We start from the raw sequence: 20266 nt of genomic DNA, 5'->3' as shown, positions 1-20266 counted from the left end.
CCGAGCTGGAACTTGAAGCCTGAAATTAGGAAAATAATGTATAAAATAAGCTGTTGAGCACAGTTTTGAGCCTTTTTTTCTTCCTGTAGCCCAGGCAAGTGGTCTGGAAAGCATGTTACTGTTGTTATAAACGTCGTCTCTCACATTTTGACCAGGAGTTGTTGGGTGCGATGCTGTCACGACGGCTGTTTCCTGAAATAGATGCAGTCCTGTGAAAAGCTGCAGCTCCAACAAATCGATATTTTTAGAGAAAAAAAAAAAATCACACTGGGAACGTCGCAGTTAGCTCTGCTTCTGAATCGTAGCTGCTAACACTTTGTTGGGAGGTGTTCTGTTGTAGGATCGTGTGTCCGCCCAGCACAGTGCAGCAAAGTGAATAGGGAGACTGGAAACTAAGGGAATTTTTGATGCCTTTAGATACAGACTTGTTTTTTCCTGCTGCCTCCAGCTTACTGTATCCCATCTGCCCTAACTCTGTCGCCTGTCTGTATTTGTAAACTTTATCAGGGCTGGTGAATTTGGTTCTGGCATGTTTCCTCTAAGTGCGTGAATGCATGTGCAGACATGCTACACCTAACCATATATACCTATATCTAACTGCATGTGAGAATCTGTTTTACGTTTTTCTTGTATCAACCTAGGATGTACTTTTTTTTGTGAAGGTACTTCATGTGAAACTAGTTTCTCATGTCCAAACAATTCCTCTTTGTTTAAAGAAAATGTTTTTTTTTTTTATGAGCAGGATATACTGAGGGATTCAGACTATTGATTCCTTTCAAATAGCCTGAGATGCTAGCAGCTTTATCCTTTTTGTTCATTTTTTATGGGTAATGAAAAACAGTTTAATATCATTATGCTCATCAGATAAGGCTTAAAAACCTTACTAAGGTTCAAAAGAAAGTCCTAAATAGATTGCGAGGCTTAGCTGTATGGATGACTGTGTCTCAGGAGAGCTGTGTGTTTTCCAGACTTCTAAATCCTAACATCCCTTCCACCCCCCAGATGTTTATTTAATACTATCAGAGAATACTTCTGGGCCATGTTTTACTATGTCAAGGGAGAGTTTGGTTGGAGAAAGCAGGTTAGTTATTTTATGGTGGGTTTGACTCCTGTAGATACTGGCCATGCAACCTACTAAATAATGTACCAATAATTTAGTTCCTCTTCTTTGTCTGCTTCCAGGGCTTTCATTATATTGTACGGTAAGCATCAATAGGTTTTTAGGCCTAAGTGCAGTGCTCTAGAAGATGGTGGAGAATTTATTGTTCGAGCGGAGATCTGAACTAGTGTAGGGACGGACTAGGGGGGAAACGACATTCCCCATGCACATCCCTGGTACTCGTCTGTATGTGCATGCAATACTGTATTTTTTTTTTTTCAGCCCATGACTCATTCCATCTGTGTTATAAATCTTTGTCAGTGCTGATTTTCAATCTGCCTGGTCTTGGTGAAGAGTTGAATCAATAAAAAATTTCCTTTTTCTGGCTGCTTTGTAAATTTTTATTCAAAGATGTCAGCAGGTAGTCTTGGATACACCCCTTCCCCCAAACCTTGGAAAAGATGTATAAAAATTTGCATGTTTTTGTGCGTTCTGCTGTCACATTCATCTAATACGCAATGTGCGGATGTGCCGATAAAGGGTGTTGTTTTGTAATAGAGAGTTTACGATCTACAACCATGTGAGCATATTGCCATGTAAATAATCCATCTTTTGGGAACCGCTTGACTCGAGGTGTTGGCAGTGTTTGTTTGTGAGTATTGAGCACAATGTCACTGGTGTTTTCTGAACTGGAAGGAATGGGAAGTTCCTCACAGTCAAACGAAAGACAACATGAAATTACTGTCCAAAGTGCCTGGATAGCTGGAAAGAATTCAGAATTTTATTTATAAAATAATTGATTATAATATAATTTATTATAATCTATTTATAGATTATAGATTTACAGATTATTTATTATAATCTATTATAGATTTTATTGTCTAGATGCGTGTAAGTTCTGTGATACGCTGACGCTATGCCCTGGTCCTCAGCACCTTCCCAAGCAGTGGGGAGTTGCCGGTGTTACAGCAAGTGCAAATGTCAGCATTGTAGCAAACTGTTACGGCACAACATTTAGGAAATGGGAAACGGTGTCACAGAGGCATCTCAAACTTTTTTATATTGTCATTTGATTGTCATTTTTAATGTATGTCACACGCATCGCTGTGCAGTAGCATCATTACATAGTCAATGGGGTATCTCCTACAATAAGGGAAAATTTAAGGTAGGCTTTCAGAGCTGCAATTATTGATGGAGCTTAAGAAGGGGTGCCAAGCTGCAGGAGGAAGCTAATTCTTCTCTGAACAAAATCCTGATCTGAGCTGCGGAGTAGGAGCTGTAATACTGGTGTAACTTGCCCTGCTCGACTTGGTCGTATGCCTCAGACACCTTAAAGGCAAGATGACAGGTTACTTACTGGCTCCATTCACAAAACAGACTAACCATTGGTATCCTTCTTCAGGGAAATTATGCAGATTGCATAATAGCAAAATCGTGGAAAGTGGAGCTGGTGGGACGTGGGATTGTTCAAACCACATCCTTGCCCAGAGGCAAGGCTGCTGTGCGTTCGCTATTCCTAACAGTCCTTTTGTGTGTGTTCTTGAAAACCTCCAGGGATGGGAATGCCTATCTTCCTAGCATTTAATTCTGCTGCTATTTCAGGGCAGCAAGTATCATTGCAATTAAAAGGTTTTCTTGATACCTAATTTACATCTCACTTACTTCAGTGTAAGCCCATTACTTATGCTATTCCACCACGGACACAGAGAATATATTCCCTTTCTCCTTGCACAGATCTTTTACATATTTAAAGGTGATTATTATGTCTCACTTCAGTCCTCTTTTCCCTAAATTAATTGCTGTCAATAATTTCAATATTTCCTTGTTGTCAGGGTTCCAAATGTTTAAATGGTTCACCTCTGCGTTCCCTGCTGTTATTGCATCTCTCTGCTGAAGCTTGGTGCTGAAAATTGAGCACTGCATCCTATATTGTTAAATGAGATGGTCTTTCAGAGCTCTGAGCTGGGTGAATGCAAATCTGTGCTGGTTTCCTGCGACACGCAAGGCTAAATACAGCCGTAGGGATACAAAGCTGCCGATTCTTTTAGAAAAAAACGTCTTAAGTGGTCAATGCTGCTGGGGTGCCTCTCTGCGGAGAAGAAAGAGAATTTCACTGTAGATTTACTCCAGGATCTTTCAGGTCTTTGCAAAGCTTAAAAAAAAAAAAAAAACAAAAAAAAAAACACCAAAAAACTTGTTCTCTGCCTTGTTTTCAATAATGGATTTCAATCTGGATTTTTGTGACTTCGTGAGCAGCAGAATCTCTGTAAGTTCACTTTCACAGTCACAAAGAAGCAGTGTACCCTTGTCCCTGTTCCCCACGGATGTTTTCGATGCACAAATGATGTCAGGTTTATTCTGCTTTTTCTTCAGTACAAATCTGCATGAGTTTGTTCCAGAAAATGAGAGGTTATATGTGGAAGAGTGATTACAGAAGCAAAGACTTCCTTATGTTTGTTAGTGGGAAAGATGGGCTGGCAATTACATGTTTAAATACTACTTCTTCCTTCTCCTTCAGTCAGCAGTGGTCATCCACTGGTAATAATTAACCTTTTCATCTGTACTCCAAACAGAACGATCGCTGGCAGTAATTATATGAAAAGTATTCTGTGTGTGTGGGCTGATCTCTCAGGCTGACTTCTGGAGACCGTGCAGCAATTTGTACGTAAGTAGAATGAATGACACACCAAAAAAAAAAAAAAAAGCTGTACCTGGACAAGCCCTTCGGAAAATGCAAGCTGAATTTCTTTTTTTTATATGGAGATACTGTCAAAGAGTCGAGTACTGATTTTGAACTTGGGTTCCAGGCAAAAGGAGGCTGGATCTCATGCTTGCTTGCAGGATTGTTGTGTGACCCTTGGGGGAAGTATGGGACGCACTGAAGAGCACACATAGAAACGCTTACAGCATCCCAGGGTGAGGTCAGGTGAGACAGGGAGCACCGATCCTCCAGCTTATTCCAAACTGGCAGATTGAGGAGCTGGGCTGAGGACTCCTTGACCTGTGAGACTGAAGCATAAAATAATATTTGTGGCATAAAATAATATTTGTGTCCCTGATGCATGAATCTGTCCTGTGCATATAATTTTAAGCATGTTTGGTGACCATTGCTCTGTGTTTATAGATAATAAAATTAGAAGGGCTCGTTTTCATCCTCTGGTTTACAAAACCGCGGTGAGTCAGCTGTGGGATTCACTCAACGAAACATCCAGAAATCTCTTCAGATGTGTTTGAGGGGCCTGCAAGCTGAGCCTCAAATTGAGAGTCATGATGAATGGTCGACTCGACTTCATCACTAGTGGCAGGCAGTCTTTAGGCGAAGTGAGTTTTCTTTGGAGGTTAATGTTTTCGATGGATATAGGGCTTTAAAAGCAATGCAAAATTGACACAAATTATCTGAGGAAGTATTAAACAGGAAAAAAAAATCCAGAACAGCTATTATTGTCATGGAATGTCATGAATCATCCAGCAGTACTAATTAAAACAAAGAGAGTTTTAATACTGCAGATAAATCTGAGAAACAAGGAGCTTTTTAATGATAAAGTGAGAGGCAGTTTTTCTATTTCTGGCAGTGCCGTGTAGTTTAAGATATATCAACTTCTGTAGAGGAGTATGGTAGGAATCAAGATAGGAAATATCTAGAAGGAAAAAAAAAATCAGAGAACCACAGATTAGAAATGTGATATCTTTGGAGTTCTAAAATGGGTGGGTTTAGCATTTGATTTGTGCAACGGTGAAGAATATGTGGCATTAATAGGTTTTGTATGCTGGTGGCCGAAGTCATGCCAAAGGGACACAAATCTAAAGAATATAGTAAAAGTTGTCGACGTTATGAACAGTGTAAAAACTCTGGAGTTTGTGGTGGTTGCGTTTTGTGTGTCTGGCTCTTAAATGTCTAAAATCTTGGAGTTCGCGAGACTGAGGGTTGGTCAAGCAACATCAGGCAGTTCACATCACACAAATGTGTAGAGGTATTCTAGTTATTTAACACGATGGTCTAGCGGGCACCTGCGGCTCAGGGGGTTCTTAAACCAGTGCTTAGTTGAAGTAGGCAGACTGTTGCAGAAGAAGTATGTTTGTTGTGTGCTGTCTTCCCATATTCTACTAATTAATTGTGGTTTTCTTGCTGTTGAAGGAAGGAAGCATCCGGACTGAGCTGCTCTCGTACTGGGTTTAACAATTCTCACTTTCAGGAGTTGCCAAAAAGTTACTTGAGAGTTCACCGGGCAAAAAATTACTGAAAGGTCAGGCCTTTGAAATTGCAATTTACCAAAAATACATCTTTACAGCTCGTTAAAGGATACACAGAACCTTTGTAAATTATTACTTTGCTGCACCTGTATCTTCAGTATCTCGTTCAGATTAACGTTGCTGAGTCAGATTCTCTGACGCTGCTTTCCATGTTTGTTCTAACGTTTCCACAATAGCTACACAACATTTTGTACCTTCCTTGGGAGGGAGGCGTGTGAGAAGCACAGTGACCTCAGGCAGGTCGGTTTGTGCTTCGCTGCTTTCCCCAACCTCATTTTTGGGTTTAGATTTCCTTTGTTCAGACTGCACAGCTGGGAGCTAGAGCTCCTTTTGATCTGTAGACACGCAGTGCTTAATGCAGAGGCCCTGATCTCAGCTACAGTTAATCATTTAGGACCTGCTAAACCAAAATCATTACTGCCAGGTTAGTGCAGCTCTGCAGCTTTTGCAGCGTTAAGTGCTGGTCCTCCATCAGAATCGGAGTTTTGTATGCATCTGACACTTTTATCATCCTTTTCTTGAAAGAGAAGGGCTGAAGCTGTGAGAGAACTACCACTGGAGAACTTGAACAATCTTCTCTGAGCTCAGCTGAGGGTGGGGGAACTGCAGAAATCTGCAGAAGCCAAGGACAAGCTCCAGCTCGGGAGGGTGAAGAAGCTGAGCATCTTTTATTCCTCTCTCAATGTGGGTTAAGGGCCGTGGAGGTTCACAGCATCTTGACTGTTGTTGGAAGGAGATTTGGGTGCAAACAGCAGGGATTTCAAAAGAGGCTTGTGTTATACACTCCTGGTTGAACTATTTCCATAAGCTTCCTATAGGATGGGGTTGGGTTTTGGTTGTTTTTTTGTTTGTTTTTTGAACTTGCAGTAAGAGCCTAAAGCAGATCTCTTCTCTAAGAAGATATTTTTATTTTTGAGAATGAATAGGGGTTTTTATGACTGAGGAGGGAGAAACTCTGTTCCAGCTTTTCATTGTGCACACATGCAGATTTTTGACATATTTCCGCAAGAAGACATAATCTAGGGACAAATCTCAAATTGGGAGATCAGGTTTGCAGATTAGCTCCAGGAACTGATAAATGCAGATGGTAAAACATTTTTTCATGATAATTTGCATGCCTTGAATATTAGAATTAATTTGTACTTTTCTAAAAATGGGACATTGTTTGAATTCTCTCTCAAAACGTATTTAAGATACCTTGCTGGCTTTTCTCTTTTACAGTGTCTAATGCTCAGGGAGGCAGAATTTCTGCTTCTGTATTATCCTTTTGGCAATCAGTGTTGCTCTCAGGAGGAGCATTTGTGTGTGTGTGTGTGTGCGTCTGTGTGTACTTGATAGTCCTTGTGAATCTTCAGCCAGACCTAATATGAAAATCAATGGGTCCCAAGGCATGTTTGTCTTTAACAATAGATCTATTCCATCTGTAACCTCTGCACAAAATGTCTTGACATGTGAGCAATCTTGTGGCATATGGAACAGCATTTACTTGTTATACAGCATTTATAGCAGCAGTATTATTATTATTTTTTTCATTCTGGTTACTTTAACCTTTATGTTTTTAGTCTGTTTTATATGGTTTTCCTTTTAAAATTGAAACTCTCAGTAGTAAACTTAAGGTAAAATATTAACAAAGGGACCTTTCAAAAAACCTTTCCTGTAGGCTTATAGTTACTGAATAGAGACACATTCTCCTGGTTCATCAGTGTGTTCTGGAGGCAGGGAGAGGACAGCAAATGATCCAAGTTGTTACAGCACGAAAAGAAGACTGGAAGAATGTATGCTTCATAGGATTCCTAGGAGAAAACCGGATAATTTGGGGACTTCTTGGTAGATTTTAATAGATAATTACAGCTCTCCCATACAGTTTGACAAGCCACTTCTAAAATATGAAGAAGAAACAGTACATAAGATACTTTATTCAGGTTTTGTTGTTGTTGTTGTATGGTAACTTACCCTGGATCTTATTTATGCTGGTATTTTCAAAAGTTCACTGGTATCGTAGATAATGAAGTTAAATTGAAGCATAATGGAAGCTGAGTGCCCAAGTCCCCTGGGCACCATTAAAACTGCCAGTTTGAATTTCTAATGATTTGTGATGATTGAACCCTATGGACTTTGAGAAAGAATGCACTCAAGAACTCCACTGGGCTTTGGAAAGGGCCTTGAGTGTGCGGTATCCTAATTTCTTATAGCAATATGTATTTCCGTGTTATAACTGACACTGGAATTGATCGTTGTATTGAGTACCCATAGGGCAGTATGAAAGCTGTTACAGAGTATTAATACCGAATATAATTTAGCATAGTCCATAACACACAAGTGTATTACAGTTGCACTTTATGCAAATAACTTTTATTTCCCTTTTTGTTTAGGAGTAGCTATATAAGTGCTTCACTGCAGAGTAGCCACAGCTGTATGGCTTTGACCATTATCACTTTGTATTGTTGGCAGATCTTAAGACTTAAAGAGCAATGTAATTTTCAGTATTTCATTTATCATTACTATTTAATACTGCATTATTTCACAAGTGAATTCCTCCCTGTAGTGAATTTTACATGTAGATCTTTCTCATTCATCTGTTTTCTTCCTAGACAGACAAATTCCCTAATTCTTAAGCCTTGCTCTGTTTGCTTTTTGTCCACGATTAGTGACGCAGGGAACATGGGGAAAGATGCCTGCCTTCAAACCCCAGTGCTTACCGAACAAACCAGGCCCCACTGCAATACTTGGCTTCCGCATAACGACGTCATGAAATAGGACAAGTAAGGAAGTCTGAGATGGGATCGTGCTGCTTGAAAATAGGGCTCTGCTCCTCTGGAGTGTTAATGAGGCAACACCTGTTGAAGGCTGGATATTCCACATGGGTCACAGAGGTAGGTGAGGAACGTACAGGGCTCCCTGCCTTGGAAAAGGTGCTGTAGTGTGCTCCTTCTGATGAGGACACACATTAACTGGGCGAGATACTCGTATGAGCAGCTCACTACACGGAAGCAGGAGGGGCAAGGCTTTGGCTTGGGTGCTCCTGCTCCTCAGAGGCAGAAGCAAGTTGCTAGAGGACTATATCTGTACTTGTAACGTCAGTCTCATGAGCAACTATATGTGGGAGCTGTGGCAGTATTTTCTATTTCAGTGATGCCCAGATAAATCTTAGGAGCCATCTCACATCTTTTTTGATTAAATAGTACTTAAGCGGAAAAAGTTGATTGATGAAAATCAAGAAGGGTGTGAATCGAAAACCATCCTCCCATTTTTTACATGAAGATTGAAATTCATTTTATATAGTTCAATGGAGATTAATATGCAAGTTAAATAGGCAAAAAAAATTAGCTTTTCCAGAAATGAGCACACATTAGCACAGAGAAATGAAAAGAGTTGCCTAAAGCTCAACAGACGGCTCCAGATTTTTGCTATGCTTTCCCATTCAAGTACCACATTAGCAGAGGTATTATAGGAATGTGACTAGGAAAGTTTGCTAAAAACAGATAAAACGATGTCGATGCTTAATCTTTCTGTCTGCAACGGTTGGACAATAGTCTCTTGTAGTGACATTCTGCATAATACTGGCATAAAATTGCAAGTGTTCCTGCTTCCAGGCAGCTGAGTCAGAGTAATGTGGAAAGCTGAATGCTGACTCATGTGTTGAAGACAGTGAATTTCAAATAGGTAAAGTCACGAGGCAAATCTTTTTCATCTACCAGACGCTAAATTAAACTTGTTTCCCTTACTCGAAAGAGACTGGCCTCAAGTAGTCATCACCATTTCTTATTTGGGATTAAGAAATCCTGTACCTCAAAATGGCGAGACTGAGTTATACCAGATCCTTGTTGTGTTTCTCTCTCTTGAGTAGCAAAGGGGCTAATAGTACTTTTTAAAATATGCAATCTTGAGAAAGCAAACAGTCAAAAACCTTGAGAACATACTGTAGTTACCGTAAGAGAAGTTATACATGGTAAGGGGAGTAGGGACTTCAGCTTTGCTTTATCTGTTTCAGATTCTTCAGATTTGTTTCCTTTATGAAATTGATATTTGCTCTCTTTAGAAGTATGGATCTTTTCTTCTCTGTAATCAACGTTTATTCTGATCCTTCACCCTCTAATGCCTGCAAATCCTGACATGATCTGGAAATGTCCAAAAATAAATCAGACTGGAAAGATGATAAAGGTCACATGCAATATGAGTTTGAAGTGCGTGAGCCAATTTTACCTGAGGTATGGTTGTGTGACTAACACTTTTCATAACAGTTTCAACACAGAAGGGCTTCATTTAGTAAAATGACATTGAAGTGGAGGAAAAGTAAAAATTAGACAAAAGTAGAGGAATAGGTTTATGCCTTCAATGTGATATGAAACAGCTCATGTTTATTAGAAGATTATATTTGAGGCATTCCCAAGACAACCTCAAAAATGAAGAATTTTTTATTCTTTAGCACCAGAATTCTTTCATTATGTAACTGGGTCTTGGGTATTTGAACAGCAGTATAAGAAGGTTTTTACTAAAACTTGTCAAATCCAATTTATCATGTTCATACACAGAGACATACAATGACTTCCCTTTATTTCAGTCAAGTGCATTTTTGCACTCCGGCTGAACCACGTGTTTAATCTGTCTGCTGGATATCCAGTGGAGCATGTACCATATGGATGTGTCAAAGCGTGACTTTCAGTGTATTAATAACATAGTACTAAATTCTGATTCTTCTATTTGGGTGAGAAAATAAAGTTCTCTGTAATTCTTTGCAGGAAAACATTAGACTGTAGATTCCAATATTTTGGAGTTTTGAATTTGGGAAAGAATTTAAAATTCTTTTGTTTCATTTCTGTAGTGTTTATACACTAAAACCACCATCTGAAAGCAGTATATAATTGTAATTAAGATTAATTAAGTATATACAAATTGTGCTGAAAAGGTTTTATCAACATGACAGTGTACTGCTGTTAAAACCAACGTGTTCAGCTGGTGGAATTTCACCTTATGTGGTTACTTCTTGTGTGACTGTAGGATTGGTACATGCATGTGGCTATATATGAAGTGTGCTACTATTATGTTTGATTCGCAGTTATGCAGAAAGCATCTTTCTGCATTTATTAAAGGGTAATGGGACTATCAGGTTGGTTTTAGTCTTTTATGAACATGTGATTCTCTTACGTACTGCTTTTATACTGGAATGTTATAAAGGAGCATCGAGATCCATAGTGATAAATGCAATTGGATTTCATCGTTGCCTATCTGATCTTTATAGGACTTTCTTCGTTGAGAGCCATCCCCCAGCACTGAACTTTCTCTGGTGGCCACTGGGACAGGGCTGCCTTGCATAAGGAACCTGCTGTTCCAGTACCTACAGGTCAAATGAAATCAAGGCTTTGACTTGGGTACTCTTAGGCTGCACTTGCAGGAGGCCAGCAGCGCCTTCCAAGGGTGCTCCAGGTTGCCAGGCCTGGTTCCGCAGCTGGCAGGCATTCTCTTCTGGCAGGCTTTTAGGAGGCTTTTGCTGTCAGCCTTTTTCTCAGTCGGGCCAGGTCACCTTTGTGGCTGCTCCCGCTCCCAACACTTTCCCATTCCCATGATGACTTCTCATCCCACAAATGACTTCTCACCCCCAAGTCTCACTCGGGGACCTGCCACCCGCAGCCACTCCCCATCAGGAGCAGACATCTCCAATCCCATTGGCAGCACGGGCAGCAGGAGAGGGCTGTGTTCAGCCCCCCCCCGCTGACCGATGCAGGAATAAGTGCAGGCAGAGGCTTTGCAGGGTGGAACAGTCGTAATTTATTCCTGGGATAATTGTGGCTGCCACCCCCAGCCCGTCCCCGGGTGAGGCCCGTCCGCCTGCTCAGGCAGGGGGCCTGGCCTGGCGGCCAGCGTGGTTGCCAGACCCCGGCTCCTCCTGTTGGACCCGACGTAGCCAGGCTATGTCCTCGGCGTTGGCGTACCGCAGGGACCATGGCAGTCTGTGCCTGTCCTGCTCCAAGTGCCAGGAGCTGCTGCGGACGAGCTGTCGTGCTTTGGAGGGGCTGTGCTTCCCTCCAAGAAAGTGGCTGCTCTTGGCTTAGACTGGTGTTCGCTTCGTTGGGTTACAAACTGGCTGGATGGCCGGGCCCAAAGAGCTGTGGTGAATGGAGTTAAATCCAGTTGGAGGCCGGTCACAAGTGGAGTCCCCCAGGGCTCAGTACTAGGGCCAGTTCTCTTTAATATCTTTATTGATGATCTGGATGAGGGGATCGAGTGCACCCTCAGTAAGTTTGCAGACGACACCAAGTTAGGTGCGTGTGTCGATCTGCTCGAGGGCGGGAAGGCTCTGCAGGAGGATCTGGATAGGCTGGAGCGATGGGCTGAGGTCAACTGCATGAAGTTCAACAAGGCCAAGTGCCGGGTCCTGCACCTGGAGCACAATGACCCCAAGCAGTGCTACAGGCTGGGAGAAGAGTGGTTGGAAAGCTGCCTGGCAGAGAAGGACCTGGGAGTACTGGTTGATAGGCAGCTGAATATGAGCCAGCAGTGTGCCCAGGTGGCCAAGAAGGCCAACAGCATCCTGGCTTGTATAAGAAGCAGTGTGGCCAGCAGGTCTAGGGAGGTGATTGTCCCCCTGTACTCGGCTCTGGTGAGGCCGCACCTCGAGTACTGTGTTCAGTTTTGGGCCCCTCGCTACAAGAAGGACATGGAGGTGCTTGAGAGAGTCCAGAGAAGGGCAACGAAGCTGGTGAGGGGTCTGGAGAACAAGTCTTACGAGGAGCGGCTGAGGGAGCTGGGGTTGTTCAGCCTGGAGAAGAGGAGGCTCAGGGGCGACCTTATTGCTCTCTACAGGTACCTTAAAGGAGGCTGTAGCGAGGTGGGGGTTGGTCTGTTCTCCCACGTGCCTGGTGACAGGATGAGGGGGAATGGGCTAAAGTTGTGCCAGGGGAGGTTTAGGTTGGATATTAGGAAGAACTTCTTTACTGAAAGGGTTGTTAGGCATTGGAATGGGATGCCCAGGGAAGTGGTTGAGTCACCATCCCTGGAGGTCTTTAAAAGATGTTTAGATGTAGCCCTTAGTGATATGGTTTAGTGGAGGACTTGTTAGGGTTAGGTCAGAGGTTGGACTCGGTGATCTTGGAGGTCTCTTCCAACCTAGATGATTCTGTGATATAATGTGTGTAATGCAAATAGTTATGGGCCTTTATGTCTTTTGTGACAAATACGGGTTCTTTAAGATTTATTCTGCATCTGGTTCTTGCTCCTGACTTGACAAATGGTTTTGCTGTGGAATGAGCTTTCTAATTCAATAAGTTCATAATTTTGTGATTAAGAAATTGACTAAATAATCAGATTTTTCTTTGTCAAAAGGAAAATAATAAACTCTTCCAACTCCACTGTGTATTAATTTGCTTAAAATAGACAAGACTAGATGTGTTAGGGGCCCAGAGTGGAAATGATGAAGTCCTGTGGTGATGTGGATTTTTCAACCGTGCATATTTTGAGGGTTGGTGGCAGAGTGAACCTCAGCGAGCTTATTTTGTCATTCTTTTCATGGTGGGCAGTGATGAAAGCCACCTTCTTTTTGTCTCCTTAACAGCTTGAAGATCATTATGTTAGCTGACCTGCCAGGGCTAAGCAAAGCTTGTTAGTTCGAGCTTGTCATTACAGTTTTCCTTCTGCTAGATAAAACTTAGCATCTTTTTCTGTCAGAATTTTATTGACACGGGACTTCCCATATCTAGCAACTTGATTATAAACACCGAGCCCATACCATCCATACTGCTCAAAGCTCTCTGAAAAGTTGCTTTGAAATACGTTTTCCCAGCTAATTGTTCCTTAAGCAGATCTTGTGCTTGAACAGAACACACTGTTACTTATAATTCAGGATGGTTACCTAGATCCTGAGTCACATACTCTTAAGGTGATCTAAATCAGACAAATCCCTAGTTTTTGACACAGTTATTGTCATGGTGATGCTAAATTCTAGCTAAAATTTAAAATGTTAGGAAGGATCTGAAAGGTAGAAGCCTTGCTGTGTTGTGTACAGAAACCGTGTAGAATTGTGCCTCTGCGTCTCAGCAAAGCAAGCACAATGCTTCTTTTATCTAGCCTGTGCTAGGGATGTTTTACATAGTGCAGGAATGGGAAAACATCCTGGTCAAATCTGGGTGCTGCTAGGAAGGTAAGGCTCTAGCGGGCCTGAGCTGGGCTGGTTAAGAACAGCATTTCCTGAAATCCAGAGAATCATGGCATGGTTTGGGTTAGACGGGACATTAAAGCTCATCTAATTCCAATCCCCTGCCATGGGCGAGGATACCTTCCACTAGAGAAGGTTGCTGAAAGCCCCATCCAACCTGGGCTTGAATAAACGTGTTAGCTCTTTGTCTTCCCCACCGATGGATCCAAACTTATGACTCATATCCAGTAAGATGCTAGAGTGTTAGGCAGGGAATCTGGGGACGTCTGGTTGGGACACCAAGTTTTGGCACTTAGATTGGGAGAACATTAGAATGAATCCAGAACTTAATGTCTGTGATTCCCAGTTCCCCTTCTGCCAAGTGATAACATTTTTCAACCGCTCACAATAACATTGTAAAGATAAATGTTATTTCAGGGTTATGTACTCTTGTAATCTTATTGCAAATCTGCTTTTCTGGAAGCGCTACTGCGTTGAGCCAAGCAGTTATGAGGAGCTTACGTTATCCTTTCCTCTGAAGGACCTTTCTCCCCAGGACAGCTCTATCCTTTACTTTTATGGACCAGTCCTGCTTGCTTCAAAAGCTCTAAGAACTCCGCTGCTCGTATTACCTTCGTTTGATTACTCCCTCGAATGAACTTCTTGCTGCTGTACAATTTAATCAATTTCCCGGGGTCATGATTTACAAGGTAAATAATGAAGATCAGAAGTCCTCAAAAATGCTTTCTTTACCATCCCCAAATATACTGCTTCCCAGAGAGGCTCCTTCTTTATTTAGAAGCAAGACTTCAAAAACCGAGATGATTTGTCTTCACTTTGTCAGCAGCCTACAATAAAAACTGCTCGTTAGATCTTTACCAAGCTAGCTGCAGATTTTTAATGTGCTTTTCAGAAGCCTGTAGCAAAATGCAAACTTGAAATAAGAACCAACTTCTTAGGACTGTGATGGGTGGAAGGTCAACCACAGCCCGTTACTTGGTACTCAGAGCAGAGCACAGGCTCAGTCCTTGTCTCACGCAGTGCGTCGCCCAAGTAAATGATCTGTAGGATTCAGGAGCTCGGCAAGGCTTGGTGGAGAGCTTCAGGGTTGTGGCAGTTTCAGAAACCAGTGAATCCTCGATGAATGTGGCAAGCTGAGTTTGGCTGTTGTCAGAGCTGACTTGTTTCCATCAGCCAGCCTCTTCCATGGATACAGAGAGCATTCAGCGTACGTGTCTAACGGCAGACAGCCTGCATATTTGACGTGCATAATTGACAAAACTTCAAGGGTACCTACAGTGCTACGGGCCGGTTTTGTCATCTGCTCAATGCGCAGTCCTTATGTGCAATGAGGTGGCTCCCAGCTGCTTTCTGGTCCCAAGATTTAGATCTGTGGATCTGAAGCCTCCATGGGTTGACTTAAGGTTTGTGTAGTTGTGCGGGTAAGCCTTTAATGCCAAAGCAGAGTCTGGAATATACAAGCCTGAGAAAATTAGCTCAGTGACTGGAAATCAAGTACCTAATTGCTAGCACTTGAGGTCACTGATGCTAGAGTGTTTTCCTATTGTAATGTGGTTTTGGTCACGTAGCATAGTGATTTTCAGCATGGGATCTCAAGACTGCATTTGAGAGCCCTGCGAAAGGTAACTAAGAAAAACAAGCTGATCAGTAGCAAACAGAACTTTGTCGCCAGTTGTCCACAGCACGTGGCTGAAGACCAGGGCTGGAAAATCAAAAGCACAGTGCTGGCAATTTCATCTTCCTGTTTGCAAAATAAAAGGGGAACAACTTGTTTGCAACAGAGGGCTTACGAGACAGTTAAGACATTACCAACATAAGGTTCGGGCATGACAGCCAATTCCTTTCAGTACAGTTAGCAGGAAAGGCATCTTTCTCAGTCATCTTTCCCATGGCAGAGGAAAAAAGTCTTATTTTTAGCTTTACTATTTCTGGCTGAAGATTTTTGAGATGGCATAAATGGATTTTTATATCATTTCAATATAATGTGGAGTAAGGAGCTTTAGCAGATCAACACTTTCAAAAGCTAAGGCAATTGCATGTGTGCTGTTTGAGTCTTAAGTTTGCAAGGTGGCATATGAATAACTCTGATAAATACAAATTGATTTAAATTTCCCAAAAGAAAAAAGCTGTCTAGGACCAGTCACATCTGAAGTAGGAAGTTTGTAAAAATCAAGTTAGAGTTGAGTATCGTTTTATTCCCGTCTCCTCCCTATCAATTTCATTCGTCTCTTCAGCGAGGATTGTCAGTAACCTTGGCAACTCTGTGTTTGTTTTCTCTTCTTTTCTCCTCAGACAACTGAAAATGCCTTTGTTGGTGGAGATGTAAAGCTAGAGTCCCAACCACTCTGCGTTGAAGGAGGAAGAGGGGGATGGAGAGGAAAAGGCTTAGAATGCTTTTCTAATGTAGATTTTATATACCTATAAAGGAAAGCTTAGGAGTAGCTGAGACAGCTTAGATGTGATTGTAATTCCGGCACTATATCTTGCTGTATGGGATGTTCTAATTCCCTCAAAATTGCCATTGAAATAAAATCCCATGCTGAAAATCCTGATCAGCTGAGACACGCACAGATCTTGACTATCAGAGGTAGGAGTTCAGATCCCTTCCATCAGAAGCCACCTGGAAAGGCAAGTGGCCAGTGAATTGGGTGAAGCTGAGACCCAGCTCTTTAACAGGGCTGCAAAGTCCTCCAAAGCCGTCCTTTAAGGGAAAAGCTCAGATGTCAGCTCTGTTCTCCAAAAAAGCATGAAAGGCTTGAAATCTCAGAAGTTGCTCCTGATTCGCAGTCGTCTTCTGGACAGTTCCAACGTCAGCTGAAGTCCTTTTGCTGACACATCCGTATATATCCTAAGGACTTTCAGCACCAGTACGCTGACTGCTGATCAGGGCCTTTAGTGATTTAGTTCATCGAAGGTGCAAAAAATGTGTTGTAAACCTGGACTTGATGCTGTGTGCTAGGCAAATATCAGCTTGAGTACCTAGATGAAGTGCTTATGCCAAGCACTTATGCAAAGGTCATACTTCTGACATGTTTTTAGCTTCCAGGCTTGTTTATGGGAAATTACACAACTTGATGATAAATCCTTTTGCCTGTCAGCAAGCTGCAGTGCTGGGCCAGGTTCTGAGGGGAAGCAGTGTCGTGGGCTTTGTAACTTAGCTTCTGTGACTTGTAAAAACAGTTTATTTTTGAGCATTGTAGCAGACATAATGTGAGTTTTACAGAACTCACACAACACATCTTGTACAAGGACTGAAGGAATGTAAGGAAATTGTTTTCGTCTTCATTTTCCAGGATCTAGGTGCTGCGTAGCATGGCTGTGTGCAGTGTCCCCCTTTTTATCTGGTTAGACCAGATACGATGTAAGTACCAGATACTTGGTTTTTAAACGAGGATCCTGTGCTTTGCAATCGCAAATCCTCTGCTGTGTTGTTCTATAGTTATGACACATTAGTTAGCTTAAAAATTTGTACACTGTTGAAGGACTCTGCTAAAAGGTTAAGTTTGTTGATTAGGAAAAAAAAGCCATGGAAATTTGTTTTATTGGAGCAGGGGAAGGAAGGGAAAATGATTTCTGTGTATCTGATAATGGAAAACATTATGGTCATTTATTTTAGTTTCTGTAATTGAATTTCAAAGCCTTCAAGTTTAGGTGTGCGCTCTGCATATACATCCAATTCAGAGATGTTCTGTAATTCTCTCAACCACTCGTAATCAATTTTAGTGATTGTATAGATTTGTCTTTCCAAAAGTTGATTCTCAGACTGTAGTTGAAGAGCAAGCTCTAAACTAGTTAGAGCATTGACAAAAAGCTAACATAGATCATGCTTCTAATTGATGCTGACAGTGCCTGCCGAACAGGACTGTTCGGGAACGCGAACAGAACATCATTTCCTCCTTCCTGCACAGGCTGGGGAGGGTGACAGGCATGTTCCTGAATTGGAAATTCCTCATTTTCTTCTTAACCTCTTCCTAATCTGGGTGTATTTACTGAAACTCAGGAGACTCGAAACCAATCAACTGGACTAAATTCAAACCACGAAACTTTTGTCAAGTTGAGATTTAAAATTCAGTGCAATCTGCATTACCTCATTTCGTATTCGCCTTCAACCTTCAGATGAAACGTTGAGCTGGCTTTCACAGGTAAAGCAACATAACACCGTAGCGGTGACATAGGAGGGAAAGGAAAAGCATGCGGGGGTCCTGATCCTGCAAAGACTTGCCTCTGTTTGCCGTACAGCTGTGTTGATGTCCCAGACAGAAGAAATACAGGCAGTTATGGCAGTGGGAGCTGCATGGATGAAGGCATCTGCTGAGGAAATCGTGTGTATTTCTGAGCACCATAGTTGCCATAGTGGTTGTTGGAGGGTGCGTGAGTTTGTATGTAAATTCATTAGAAATGTTGTCCTTCAGTTTGGCAGAATGTTTTTGCACTGATAATCTTTAAGTAGTTAGAAATGTGGCAATGTCTGACTAGTTTTCCCTCTCTTAAAGTAAACCAATTATCCATCCATGACAAGAATAGAAACAGAAGGTGGTAATTTCTTGCACTCTTTAATTGCCTCCCAAAGAGGATAAAACAGTTACTTAAAAAGATTGTGTCTTCATCTGTGGTGTTGAAATAGTCTTTTGAGGATAACTTAAAAGGACAGATGAAGATTCTTGGTTTGTTAAGGAAAGCCAGATCTAAATTAGCTACTGGCTTCAGCAAAACTTGCCTATCATTAGGTATTCTCTCTGTCACATGAAACAGTGCAAACAGCAAGGGAATTAACGAATTGGTTCCAAAAAAGAAAAACAAAATGTAGGTAGCTGGTATTTCAGAAGCCGTTAAGAAGTTTTTGCAATCAGAAAGGATGGTTCAATGGTCAGGCAGCAAGCCTGGGAAGTGGTCCACTCTGTAGGTACCCCATAATCTTCCTGTGTGATCTCAGGCCAAGAATTCAGGAATTCAGTCCTCAACTCTGTCTTTGTGAAGTGTGTCATCATCAGGGATTTAATCTGGGGACAGATTTCTTTAGGGTAGTTCTGTAGTCAGGAATATCTCCATGCGTCTTTCCCATGGGTAGTGCACGACAGAAGTACAACTTAGCGCTGTGCAGGATGGGTTGGGGTTGTTCAGCCCACTCCAGTGACAATAGAGGGGCCGAGGGGAGGTTTCACATTTAGGATTGTTTGGATCCGGTGTTACCGCTCATCCCTGTGGGAATCAAAGGAGTGGCTGTGGTCAAAATGCTTCATATATGCTGATGGGATCCTTCTTCTATATTACATAGAGATAAGAAATCGGTACTATGGATAGTGTAGCATCCACTAGTCTTGCAATTAAAGCATACACCCAAATTACAGACTGTTGCATTATTCTGATGAACTCAAATCTGAATTTCTCACCTGTTCACCCAGCCACAGGGTAGCCCAAAGCTCTCCAACTCCTGTTTTTTTTTTTCTTTTTTTTCCCCTACAAGAGTTTAGTGTCTGAAAATGGGATAAACGTGTGCTGTGGTTGTCTCCAGGAGCTGTCTAGCAGCTGTGATGGCGTTATGAAAATGCCTCCAGTCAATAAAGCGTCTACAAGCACCCTATAATTACAGCCTTCAATTGTGCAGGTGGTATGTCTTAAAAACATGTAGCAGAAAAATATTTTTTGTTGTTCTGGCTCCAAACAATCACTTGTACTAAATTCCCACTTGTGGTCCTTGCGCATGCCTCACGTGCATGCCGTGAAAACTGTAATGCTATGATTATATTTTCAAAAATATGTTTGATGTTTTGAAGAGATGTTTTTAAACTTAAAAAATATTTTTCAACCAAACTGCAAATACAATTTCAAGCCAGTTCTAGTGAGAGCATCCAAAAAGTAGTCTCTAGGTGTTGTTTCCTAGTGGATGCTTAGTAATGCTTCCTTTCTAATAATGTCTAACACACACTAGGAAAAATAGTGTTGGAAACCCTCCGCTGCAGATGGAACAGGCACCAGCAAGGGAGCTCAGGGAAACAGCATAAAGTACACCAGTGAAAACACATTTCGCTGGTATAATTGTATTTCTGCAAGGATTTTTTTCCAGTGTAGAAATGCCTGAAAAAAAAAACCAACTACCACTTCTAGCCAGCATTGTTAAGTCAACCTCCCGCAGCTGCCAGTCATGTTGATTGGATTTTTAAAATGAATAGGATGGCCACTTCAGAATTGTGTAGACCCCACAGCCGCACTCGAAGAACTTACCCAATATAGGTAATTTGCGTTCCTCATTAAGGAAAACCCCATGCTATTTCATCACTCTTAGATTTATCACACTTATCACCTGCTGCGGTTGGATTTTTTCAATTTTCCGTCTTTTTCTGAGCAAGTTGCATGCAGTTGGTTTAAGAAAAAGGACTAACAGAGGCCATACAGCCAGAAAGTGCTGACTGGCAAACTGAGCTGTTGGGTGAATTTATTGCAGTAGATGCTGGGCATCCTAAGGAACTTGTCAGTAATATTTTCTTGCTGCTAGGGAGCATTTAGTAGAACCTTTGTGCTTTTGTCTTTTTATTTCCTGGTGCACCTGATTAACATGAGAACAGTGAGGCAGCCAGATTTGGAGAATCATACTGAAATGCAAAAATGTCCTAAACATGTTCTACTTTCAGCCTTTGCACAGAAATATTTCGGTGTAATTACTGTGTCAAACGCTACTGATAAGTAGCGTTTAGTCAGCGTACGGAGCAGAGCATGTGCCTTTTCGTGAATATTTGGGTTTTCTCTTTTGTTGATTCTGTGTTTTTTTG

General features: G+C 41.7%; 1 protein-coding gene and 1 long non-coding RNA gene across 19 annotated transcripts in view; both read left to right on the top strand.

The window, feature by feature from the left end:
- Positions 1-20266, top strand: part of LRRTM4 (leucine rich repeat transmembrane neuronal 4) — a 284146-nt gene that overhangs the window by 5363 nt on the left and 258517 nt on the right. For 13 of the 18 annotated variants that reach the window (XR_010826614.1, XR_007157409.2, XR_010826615.1 and 10 more), the window contains 3 exons: positions 3673-3764; positions 5235-5343; positions 7999-8223. The gene's annotated coding sequence lies outside the window, so the exon portion shown is untranslated. Of the gene's footprint in view, positions 1-3318; positions 5344-7998; positions 8224-20266 lie in introns of those variants that run through there. The other 5 variants (XM_066983265.1, XM_066983263.1, XM_066983267.1 and 2 more) reach the window with 4 other exon arrangements.
- Positions 14457-17867, top strand: LOC136786997 (uncharacterized). Its single transcript, XR_010826657.1, has 2 exons — positions 14457-17641; positions 17739-17867. It is a non-coding gene; the product is annotated as an uncharacterized lncRNA (long non-coding RNA).

The sequence above is a fragment of the Anser cygnoides genome, chromosome 26 (assembly GCF_040182565.1).
Source record: "Anser cygnoides isolate HZ-2024a breed goose chromosome 26, Taihu_goose_T2T_genome, whole genome shotgun sequence".
NCBI classification, from domain to species: Eukaryota; Metazoa; Chordata; class Aves; order Anseriformes; family Anatidae; genus Anser; species Anser cygnoides.
This window is presented reverse-complemented; position numbering and strand designations above follow the sequence as displayed.